The sequence below is a fragment of the Solanum pennellii genome, chromosome 9, assembly GCF_001406875.1.
Source record: "Solanum pennellii chromosome 9, SPENNV200".
Classification (NCBI taxonomy): Eukaryota; Viridiplantae; Streptophyta; class Magnoliopsida; order Solanales; family Solanaceae; genus Solanum; species Solanum pennellii.
Genome location: NC_028645.1, coordinates 65,564,067 through 65,574,182, shown reverse-complemented (window position 1 = coordinate 65,574,182; position 10,116 = coordinate 65,564,067). Strand labels below are relative to the sequence as shown.

The window sequence follows — 10,116 nt, the reverse complement described above, 5'->3', positions numbered from 1 at the left end:
TATATATATATATATATAATATTTTATATGAAACTCAGGTAAAACTTTAAAATCGTAAGAATGACAAGGATATGCTAAGTAGAATGTGTGAATGAAGTAAACTGAAAACTGAAGAAGAAATATAGATTTTTGAAAAATAAATGTCAGAATTTCCTGGATTGTCGGCCATGGTTTTTAACCAATAACTGGAAGACACTATCACGCCCCGAGCCTACACATTGAGAGGGACAAACACTCAAAAACCCTTGATGGCCTCAAGCAAACTCTTGGCCTGTCTTAACTCATAGATGAAGACAAAATAATTAATACAAGGATTCAAATGTACTTTGGAACGATATTGTCTTAAATAAACTAAGAACGTTTAAGTTTAAACAATTCAAACTAGACAAGGTGGCAACTCAAGTGTTATAGCAAAACATCTGAAATGCAAGACTAAAGAACTCATAACTAACTGTCTATGAAGTATTTATATACAAAGAGGGATATCAGGACAAAACCCCCTATCATCCTAACAACTTACTAACCAAACAATAAAAGAGAATCCTTCGGAAGCAATGTGGTTCACCAAGTGATTGTAAGTGCTCATCTAGATTAATGAGGCGCTGCATGTTGATCCTAGTTTCCCATTATAGAACGATGTAGTCCAAATGACATCAGTACATTGAATATACGAGTATGCAGGGGGAAATGAAATATTACATAAGCTTGAACGGAATCCAAAAAGAACACTTACCTTATGTTTTCTAAACTCATGAATATTCAACTCAAATGCAAAGTATAAACAACAATAAGGGTGTAGTTTATACAAATCATTTAAAAAAGTAGGTGATACCTCAATGTATTAAAGTGATACAATAACGACTCAATTAACTTATATAATAAAGTAATATAATACTATGTGAATTTTTTTAACCGATAACCACCACTATGAGCCTAAGTGATGATACAACATTCACTACTAAAAAAATAGTGAATATTGACCTACAAATACCGACCTTCAGAGGTCTGTATTCCTTCAAAATACCAACCAAAAAGTGACTTCCCAAATTAGGTCGGTAAAACTTTGGTCTCTTCCAACCTCTGGTGGTCGGTATTTACTAACCTCTCGAGGTTTATTTTAATTTAAGTCAGTAATGTTCATCATTTTATTTTCCGACTTCCTGAGGTCACTTTTATATATTTTTTTTATTTTTTATTTTTATTATTTCCTTCTTCCTGAGGTTAAAATATTTAATTATGAAATTTTGGAATACCGACCTTCGAATGTCGGTATTTTCTTAATTTCTAAATTCTGACCTCGGAGGTCGATATTTTTTTTATTTTGATGTTTTGACATCAGGAGGTCGGTATCCTTATTTTCTATTTTTTGAGATTCTGACCTCCGGAGGTCGGTATTTTTATTTCTTATATTTGATATTCCGACCTCCGAAGGTCGGTATCTTTATTTTTTATTTTTGAGATTCCTACCTCCATAGGTCGTTATTTTTTATTTCTTATTTTTTAGATTCCGACCTCCATAGGTCACATTTCTGCTACAAAATTAGCATCATTTTGCTGCAAATTTTTGTATCCCGCTTGTGTATTTATATCAACACAACCCAAAGAATTCCATATAAGCTATTTCAAAATAAACTTCATCCAACCCAAAGAATTCCAAATGAGTTATTTTAAAATAAACTTTATCCAACCAAAACAACACAATATTTTCAACATATACATTAAACTATGTCAAAATAAACTTCATACAACTTCAAAATAAACTAAAATACGGTCAAACAATTCAAAAATATAGAAGTCTAATATGTCAAATTGATACAACTACTCCTCATCGCCCTCTTTCTCCTTATCAGACTTATCATTCTAATCACCCTCACTCTCCTTATCAGAGTTATCACTCTCATCACCCTCCTGATCAAATCCATCACTTCTTACTGAACATGGAGGAAGAATATTTCCTGATTCAAAAAGAAAAGTTGGTTGTTGGTAAAAAAAAGTCACTTTTTTACCCAATGCTTAAATTGGAACATCTGGATAGTAATTCCTGTAATGAAATTCAAAATAAGCAATGTTATCAGAAATTACTTATGATGTAATTATTTTTGATAGTAAGTACTTATAAGTAATGTTATAACAATTGTATTATAGAACTAGCACATGTTCTCCCTCAGGGGTTAAGATCTAAGAGGAACCTGGGTAACTGTGATTTTTCTATTCTTCAAATGTGAATTAAAGGTTCAATCAAATACTATGCAATCAACAATTAATGAAAATTTTGAAAGATCTTTGATTTGTTTTAACGACAAAGGAATTTATAATGTATCAATTAAAAAGCTATTAAGAGTATTTTGTCCTAAAGCTCACATTTGTTAGTATTTTTCTTAAAAATTTCACATGTCAAAGCACCAAGTTCAGAAATCCTACCTTCTAATTGTCCACATTAAAAGATATTGAACAATTCATTTAATCTTCCCAACTAAGATATAGACAATGGTGCTGCAAGTTGTAGTGATCTGCAAATACTGGTTGGTGCAATATAAATTTTCAGGAGGTGCACTGAGTATTAATATGTATTCTCTTTTAGCATATAAAGACAATAAAAAGAAGCAACATGATATTTTGTTGAGTTGAGGTTTTTAGCCTTCTGTTTTTCAATCAGCTGGCTTGTAGTTTCACCACTAAACTTCAGATGCACAACCTGAAAAGAATTTTTAGTTGAGAGTCACTTACTGATCCACTTATATTCTTTTTTTATGAAGTAGTTCCATTCACACCCATTAGATTCAATGAGTTTAGTAACATATTTTATCAAACAAAAAGGATTTGGTGACAAAAAATTATAGTGACCATTCTCTTAAAAAGTAACACTATAACTAAAGAGACTTTTAGTGGAAATTAATTTTCTTTTTAGCGGCAATATTTATTTCCACTAAAACTTTTAGCGGCATTTTATATATTTACATTGCATCCATAGTCGCTTAAGTCTTTAATGGAATTTATTTAGATTGCCGGTAAAGAACTATAATATGGCCAGTAAAGCTTTCATATTTATAAAATAGGTAAATTACCCGTGCTTCGCACGGAATTGAACTGTATGTTATTAAGCTCACATTGATCATTCCGTAATATTTATATTTTCCATATATACACTAGATTGTCAATATCATTTATCTTAAGGCAATCCAAAATCTGAAAAGTTTTTTTTTTATTTTTTTTCATACAATAATTATGAGTCATAGAGATATTTATAGTATAAGAAAGAAGTCTAAGAAATATCCATGGTAATAGTTGGTCACAAGTAATGAAATTTTGTAAATTCCAAGAAAATAGAAAGTACAACATCAAACATTAAAGAAGAGAAATCCTCGAACAACAAAATTCCCAAGTAAAGTGGAACATCAAATCTATACAAGAACATAATTAAATAATTCAAAATGGAGGACCTACGGCTCCTTTATTATGACCTTAAAATAGTTATTAGTATCATAAATATATTCCTCATCGACTCAGAATAGTCATTCCTGTTCCTTAGGTTTCATATCATCAACCCAACTTATTTGGAATTGAACCATAATTATTATAATGGTTATATTATGAAGTTACAATGAATTAATGTCATTATCTACCAAGCAGTAAGCGACATCATTCATAACTGGATATTCTAAACGAAAATCTTTACACATAACATATTATAATCTCAAAGCATAATTTTTTGAGTGTTTGTACTCACAAATATCCACAAATAATAACAAACGCAACCTTACTTTCCTAACAATCAAGAAAAAAAACGCGTGTTGCTTAACATATTTTTCAAGAAGATAGTTTGTTGTTATGTATCCATATCAAAATTTAATCTAATGACAATTAATTAATGTAGTTAAATTCTCTAGCACTCTCCGTTTATGTGCATATTCATTGCCCGATAAAAAATATTTTTGTTTTAGTGTATTTTGGACATTTTTTAGTTTCAAGAAAACTTGATCTGTTATTATTCCTAAAAAGAAGAGACGAAGAAGTATGACAAATTAGTTAACTTGCGATAAAAGAAGTGAACTAATTGTTTGTATACTAATATTCTAGAAAGGGTACAATGGCATATAAAATGTTTATATCTAAGAATGATCAATCAAAATAATATACTAACTGTGGTAAAGAAGACAGCAATCTGTTTGGTTCTTTTAACAAACTTCAGCATAGGTTGCGTATTAGTTATCACATATTTATTGTTCTGTGCTATCAAATATTGCATAACCCGCAAGAAATTTTTCCAAAAAGTATACGAATAAAATTATAGAAATAGACAAAATAGAAAATAAATTTTGAATCATCCACACTAGAATATTTAACAAAGTTATTTTAAAAAAAGACACAAAAATTAAAAAAAATTGCAATACATACATGAATTACTATGACTTACAGTAAAAGATTAAACTTCATTAGATAGGAGGAAGAAAACTTTGAGTAATGAAATGCACTTCATAAGAAGCTTAATTAATGTATTTAAATTCAACTCCCCTATAGATAAAAAAATCTACAAATAAAAGTGACAAAATTAAATGTTTTTATATTAAAGAACCAAATATTATGAATTAAACAATTTCAACAGTATTATGAGTTATGGACTGAGAGGTGCAAGATTACCAATGTCACATTGCGATTAAAACCATTTTTCTTTTTTTATATGAAGAAACGTGTAGGATGGGCATAAGAGAAGACGGCTTTTCAATCATCGTTGCTGAAATTTTTAACATGAATTAAAAAAAGGTCACAAAAACTGTAAAAAGAAATTGTCATAGTTACATTAATAACTATGAGTTATAGTAAAGATTAATCTCTTTGAAGTAGTAGGAAGAAAATCTTAAGGAATGAAACGAACATCATAAGAAATATAATTAATGTATATCAATTTGATTACCCTATAATGAAAAAAAAACCCTAAAAATAATAGTGGCAGAAAATCCCTCTATTTATATTAAATAAATTATAGGTCAAAACTCTTTGAAAAAGTTAGAACATTTCGGAAAGTTCACAACCTTACATAAAAGTCACAATTTTTCAAAAAACTGGCAACGCTTAATAAAAGTCGTCCTCTTCCTAAAGGTCCAAATTTTCATAAAAATCGCAAGTTTTCATAAAGTTACAAATTTTCACGAAAGGGGAAGACTAGTATGGTAATAGATAAATATAAAAGGGAAATCCTTATTTGTGGTGACTCCCACGTAGGTGGGAATAGGGTTACCTTTTATGTAGTTGCCTAAAAATGGAACCTATTTTAGTGGAAGTTATTGTAAAGATTATAATTGACCATGAATTTAACTCAATTCATATTTATCAGTAGAGAAATAAATAAAAAAATAGTAATAGAAAAAATAACCAAAATCAAAAAATGTCAAGAAAGAACAATTAAACATAATACACCAACTTTCTTGTCTTGAAGAGGTAAAAGAATGAATTACAGATAAGATTATGTTCAATTATCAAAATTAAAAAAAAAAAGAATGAATTCCACTATGAATAAACAAGAAAATTGAGTCCGTGAGAGTATGAAAACTTGGCTCACGATCATATGTAATATGGGAAGGATCAGTAGAGGAAATTGATGTGTTGCAAGAAATAAAGGAGAAAGATAAGTCGATCAAACAATCAAATTAAATCAACTAAATTAACAATATGAAAAAAATAAAGGGAGCATAATTGAAAAGTTTTACAGAACAATGACAGAAGAGACCGATAAAAGATAAAATTGCAAGAAAACAAGCAAAGAAAGAATCAGGAAGGAGGATTTACCAAAAATTAGGAACGATAAACTCTTTGAGCAATGTTTATAGGTGCTTTTTCATTGTCACTTTTGTGATTGGGAACCTAGTAATAATCATCACAGTAGATGAAAAGAATTCATTGCAAAGCTAAAATTAGTAACATGTGTTTAAAAATTTAAAATCAAGTACCCTGTCTAGTAGTGCTTTCATGAGATTGTTCCTTCTCAGCAACACTTCTATGAGGTTGTTCCTCACGTGTCTTGCTTTTACTCAACTTCTCTTTCATCATGCCCTGAAAATAATTGTGATTACAATTTATGACACGATAAATGTTATTTAAGTTATGTGAAAACTACAAATCAGTGTAACCAAACTTAAGATCCTTTCAATAGTTTATTTTAAATTTATGGCGTCAATTTATCATGCACTAGTACAAATAAAAACAGGCTTAAGGTTGATCCATAAAGTTACCTCATCAAAGTTGAAAAGTGTTCTGCCCTCATCCAAGTCATTAACTCCATCACAATATCCTTGATTTCCTTAGTGTATGCCACATGTACTACATCTTTTTTACTTTTTAGCACAAAAGGATTTAAGAATGTAAATGAGACGAAAGTATAGAGAACAACATTAGCTGTTGAGCTCTTCCATTACTTTGAATAAAAAGTTACAACTATATGAAAGTCGTATCACGAAAAGTTTTCAAGAACCTGATACAAATGCTCTCAATTTTGTAATGTTAGCTATTTTGTAGATTATGATTTTTCTGTGCTATACAGAACATAGACCGATCCCTTAATCATGTTCCGATGTATCTTAAACTTGATATTCATATTCTCTTGGAATTAACTTGGCATCATCAATCAAAAACCAAAGAATCAGTTAAATTACCCGAAAGTAAAATTTACTATGAACCTTATGTAGCCAAAGAATCCAACTCTATCCATCTCTTCAAAGCATCAACATCATTGTTGTAAAGGTTATAAATGTCACTAGAGATTGCCAAACTACTTGAGGAAACAACTAACAATATCTTAACCGATGACACTAGGCTATCCCTCTTGGTTGCAATTGCATGAGTATCTCGGTGATCAATGACAAACATGGAGAATTAATTTTTTGTAATTAAGAATGATTACAGATAAGTAGTTGAAAAGGGAAGATGGTACTCACCTAAGGACAATAGAAGCTGAAAAAATGAAACCAACAAAGACAGTAGCCGTGGCGCCAGTAAACTGGCAGGCACCCCAGATGTTATGTACAAAATTTGCTCCCAAAAATATGAGACAGATGAGAGTGGTTGTGGCTGAAAGGAATCTGCGATCATCATAGTCAATAGGAATTGCATAGGGGAAACAGAGGCCATTCATATTGAGGCGAAGGGAAAAGAAGACAATTGGGAAAACGAGCATCAAGTGGATCACATAGCTCACTCGCACCACATCATTAAGTAATGAATCGTAAGGAATTTAAAGTTCACCATCAAAGTTGAGGAGTACATCATCCATGGTATGATCACCAAAGAGAAGGAATTTGAATAAGCTGGTTGCTATTTATAGAGTTAAGCGTAACACAATTTGAAGTACGGACTATTGACTTCATCTGGCTTCCATCTCTTAGCTCATTCTCTCTTGGGTGTACTGTAATACTCGTCAAACAAGTATTAGAGTTTTGTATTTTTTAAAGTAATTTCTGGCCACTCATTGAGCATTTATCAAGTCACATTCATTTTTGCACATCCCATGCAATGAAAATAAACACGAGTCTTGACATATGATCCTCTTATCTGATGTTCAAAAATCAAACTTGTAGCAGAAGCTAGAATGTTCTATATTTGTTTTATAAATAACTGAAGATTTTGTAACCTGATAAACGAAATTCCTCCCAAACATTGGATACAACACAAGTTTAACACAAAGTACTATCGATGTGATAAAATATAATTCGAGGACTATGGCATAAAACAACAAAAATTTCACCAGCCGTCATATTTAGCATGACATATATGAACCTCTAGAACTAAGCCCATTGATCCCTTCGCAGCAATATTATATTTTCAACAGGGAGCAACTATAGTCACATATATTCATATCCATGAAACAGATAATCAAGTAAGAGTTGAATAGTTCTGCAACTAATACTAATAGCAGAGCATCTAAAATAGTGTTAGATGCCTCATGCTTCTATCTGAAATGAAAATTTTAATTCTCACTGAAAATTCTTCAGATAAGCAAAGTCAGAACAGAACTACTAGCCTTCAATACTTACTATTTTTATTTTAATTTTTTTGTAGATATTTCACCAATTTACGGTTCTCTCAGATGATATAAATATTCCATCAGATATGTCCATCAATAACCTAGAACTTGGAGTGTCAAGACCCGAAGTACACCCTAGAAGTTAGGGCTTCCTTCAAATCGGAACACGCCGTACTTGACCTCTCAAAGGTCTTGTACAGAACTTAGGCATCATTCATTGCATATATACGAAAAGTAGTGCGAATTAAAACTTTTCTTTCGAAACATAATGCGGAATCATTTGATAAAACCTCTAACATACGTCTCCAAAACAATCTATAACATCACGAAAACAATAGTCTTGGGTCAAAACCCATAATCGTCTAAACAAAGAAAAGAACATAAAAGACAATATAGTGGTGGTGTCCTCAGATGCTATGAGGACTCACCAATCTTCACTTCTTGCAAGCCTTGGAAACTCTACCCTTCAACGAAACTCAATCTCTACATGGATTAAAATGTAGGCAAAATATGTGTTAGTACGAAATGTACCAAGTATGGAAACTATCATACCAAACATAAGATATCTCAAAGGGTTAGTCAGCAATAGACCTCATTATAAGAGATAAAGACATAAGCATGACATGAATACCATAAGAATAATAAAGCATCATAAAGCATATAAGATTTCATACTTAACTCATTTTCCTTCTTATTTAAATGAACCACTTCACAAGCCACCTTCAATGTGCAAAGCTAAGTGTAGCATCCAATACTACTACAAAAGCTAAGTACATGTCTTTAGTCATTATTAATCATAATCCACTTTCATAATTAAGACTCAGGTTCATAATCATATCATACATATCATATGAGTGCTTATGGAAACATAATAAGGCATGCTAGCACATCTCCAGGCTAACATTCAAATGTCACCGGACGTTCTTGAGCGTTTTACCTCCAAACTCTCTCAAACTCTATATACTAACTCTTCACACTATAGTTGGTCATTTTAGGACCTCATAAGATTATGAAACATATGTTAGGATATATTTTAACCTATAGTTTTTGATTCCTTATGATATCTCCCACATGGGAAACAATCGTCTTTAAATGACACTTTTCTAAACACTTCATAAAAGACCAACTCTAGAAAAGCAACCAATCGTATATGCATCATACCTAAATTCACATACCCAATAAAATAAAACAATTCAATTTCAAGCTAATCATAACTACAGATACTCATATAAAGACCACATGAAAAGACTCTTTATCACCCCACTTGGGAATAAGCTACACATGTACTTTGAACATCAATTTTTCATTTATAAGAACATCAACATCAGCAAAGCAATGCATAATCATAAAGAATTCTGGAAATTTCCATAATTCATTAAAGAAACACATACCAGAGAAGGACACAAAGAGATCATTCTTTATCACCCTTGGATTGGAGAGCATAGAACTGGTTCTTCTTTAGAGGACCATCTTCCACTTGATTAGTAGAAACTTGGTTTCCCTCTCTCACATTAACTCTTGCCTTAGGGCAATATTTCATCAGATTATCACTTTCACCACACTCATAGCAACCATCTCTACCGGCCAAGCACCTACCGTCATGTTTTTACCACACCCAGTGCAAGTAGGTCGAGAGTACTTAGTCATGTTCTCATACCTAAAAGTACTAGAGTATCCATCTCCGAAAGACTTCTGTCGGTAACGACCATGTCCATCGGACCCTTCACATTCCACCCCAACTCTCTTCCTCGCCATCTTAAGCTTGGACTATTCTATTTGTTGATCAAACACCATTAGTCGGGAGATATCCATATCATCTACAAGCATTGCCATACGACACTCTTCTTCTACTAGTTTGGACACCCGGTCATGAACCTATTCATCAAGTCTCTAGGATTTGCTTCCATGCTTGGAGAATACTTATACAGTTGAGTGAACTTCAAAGAATACTCCTTAAAACTCAACCTTCATTTCTTGAGGTTTATGAATTGACCGAACTTAGCCTCCCTCAATTCCCTAGGGAAGAACCAATCAAGGAAAGCCGACTTAAAAGTCTTCAACTCTGTGGGACCCGCCCTTACCTGTCTAGAATATTTCCATTG

General features: G+C 31.8%; 1 pseudogene; it reads right to left on the bottom strand.

Moving 5' to 3' along the window:
* LOC107030287 overlaps positions 1-9,769 on the bottom strand; it is a 24,003-nt pseudogene extending 14,234 nt beyond the window's left edge.
* Between the last annotated feature and the right edge of the window lie 347 nt (positions 9,770-10,116).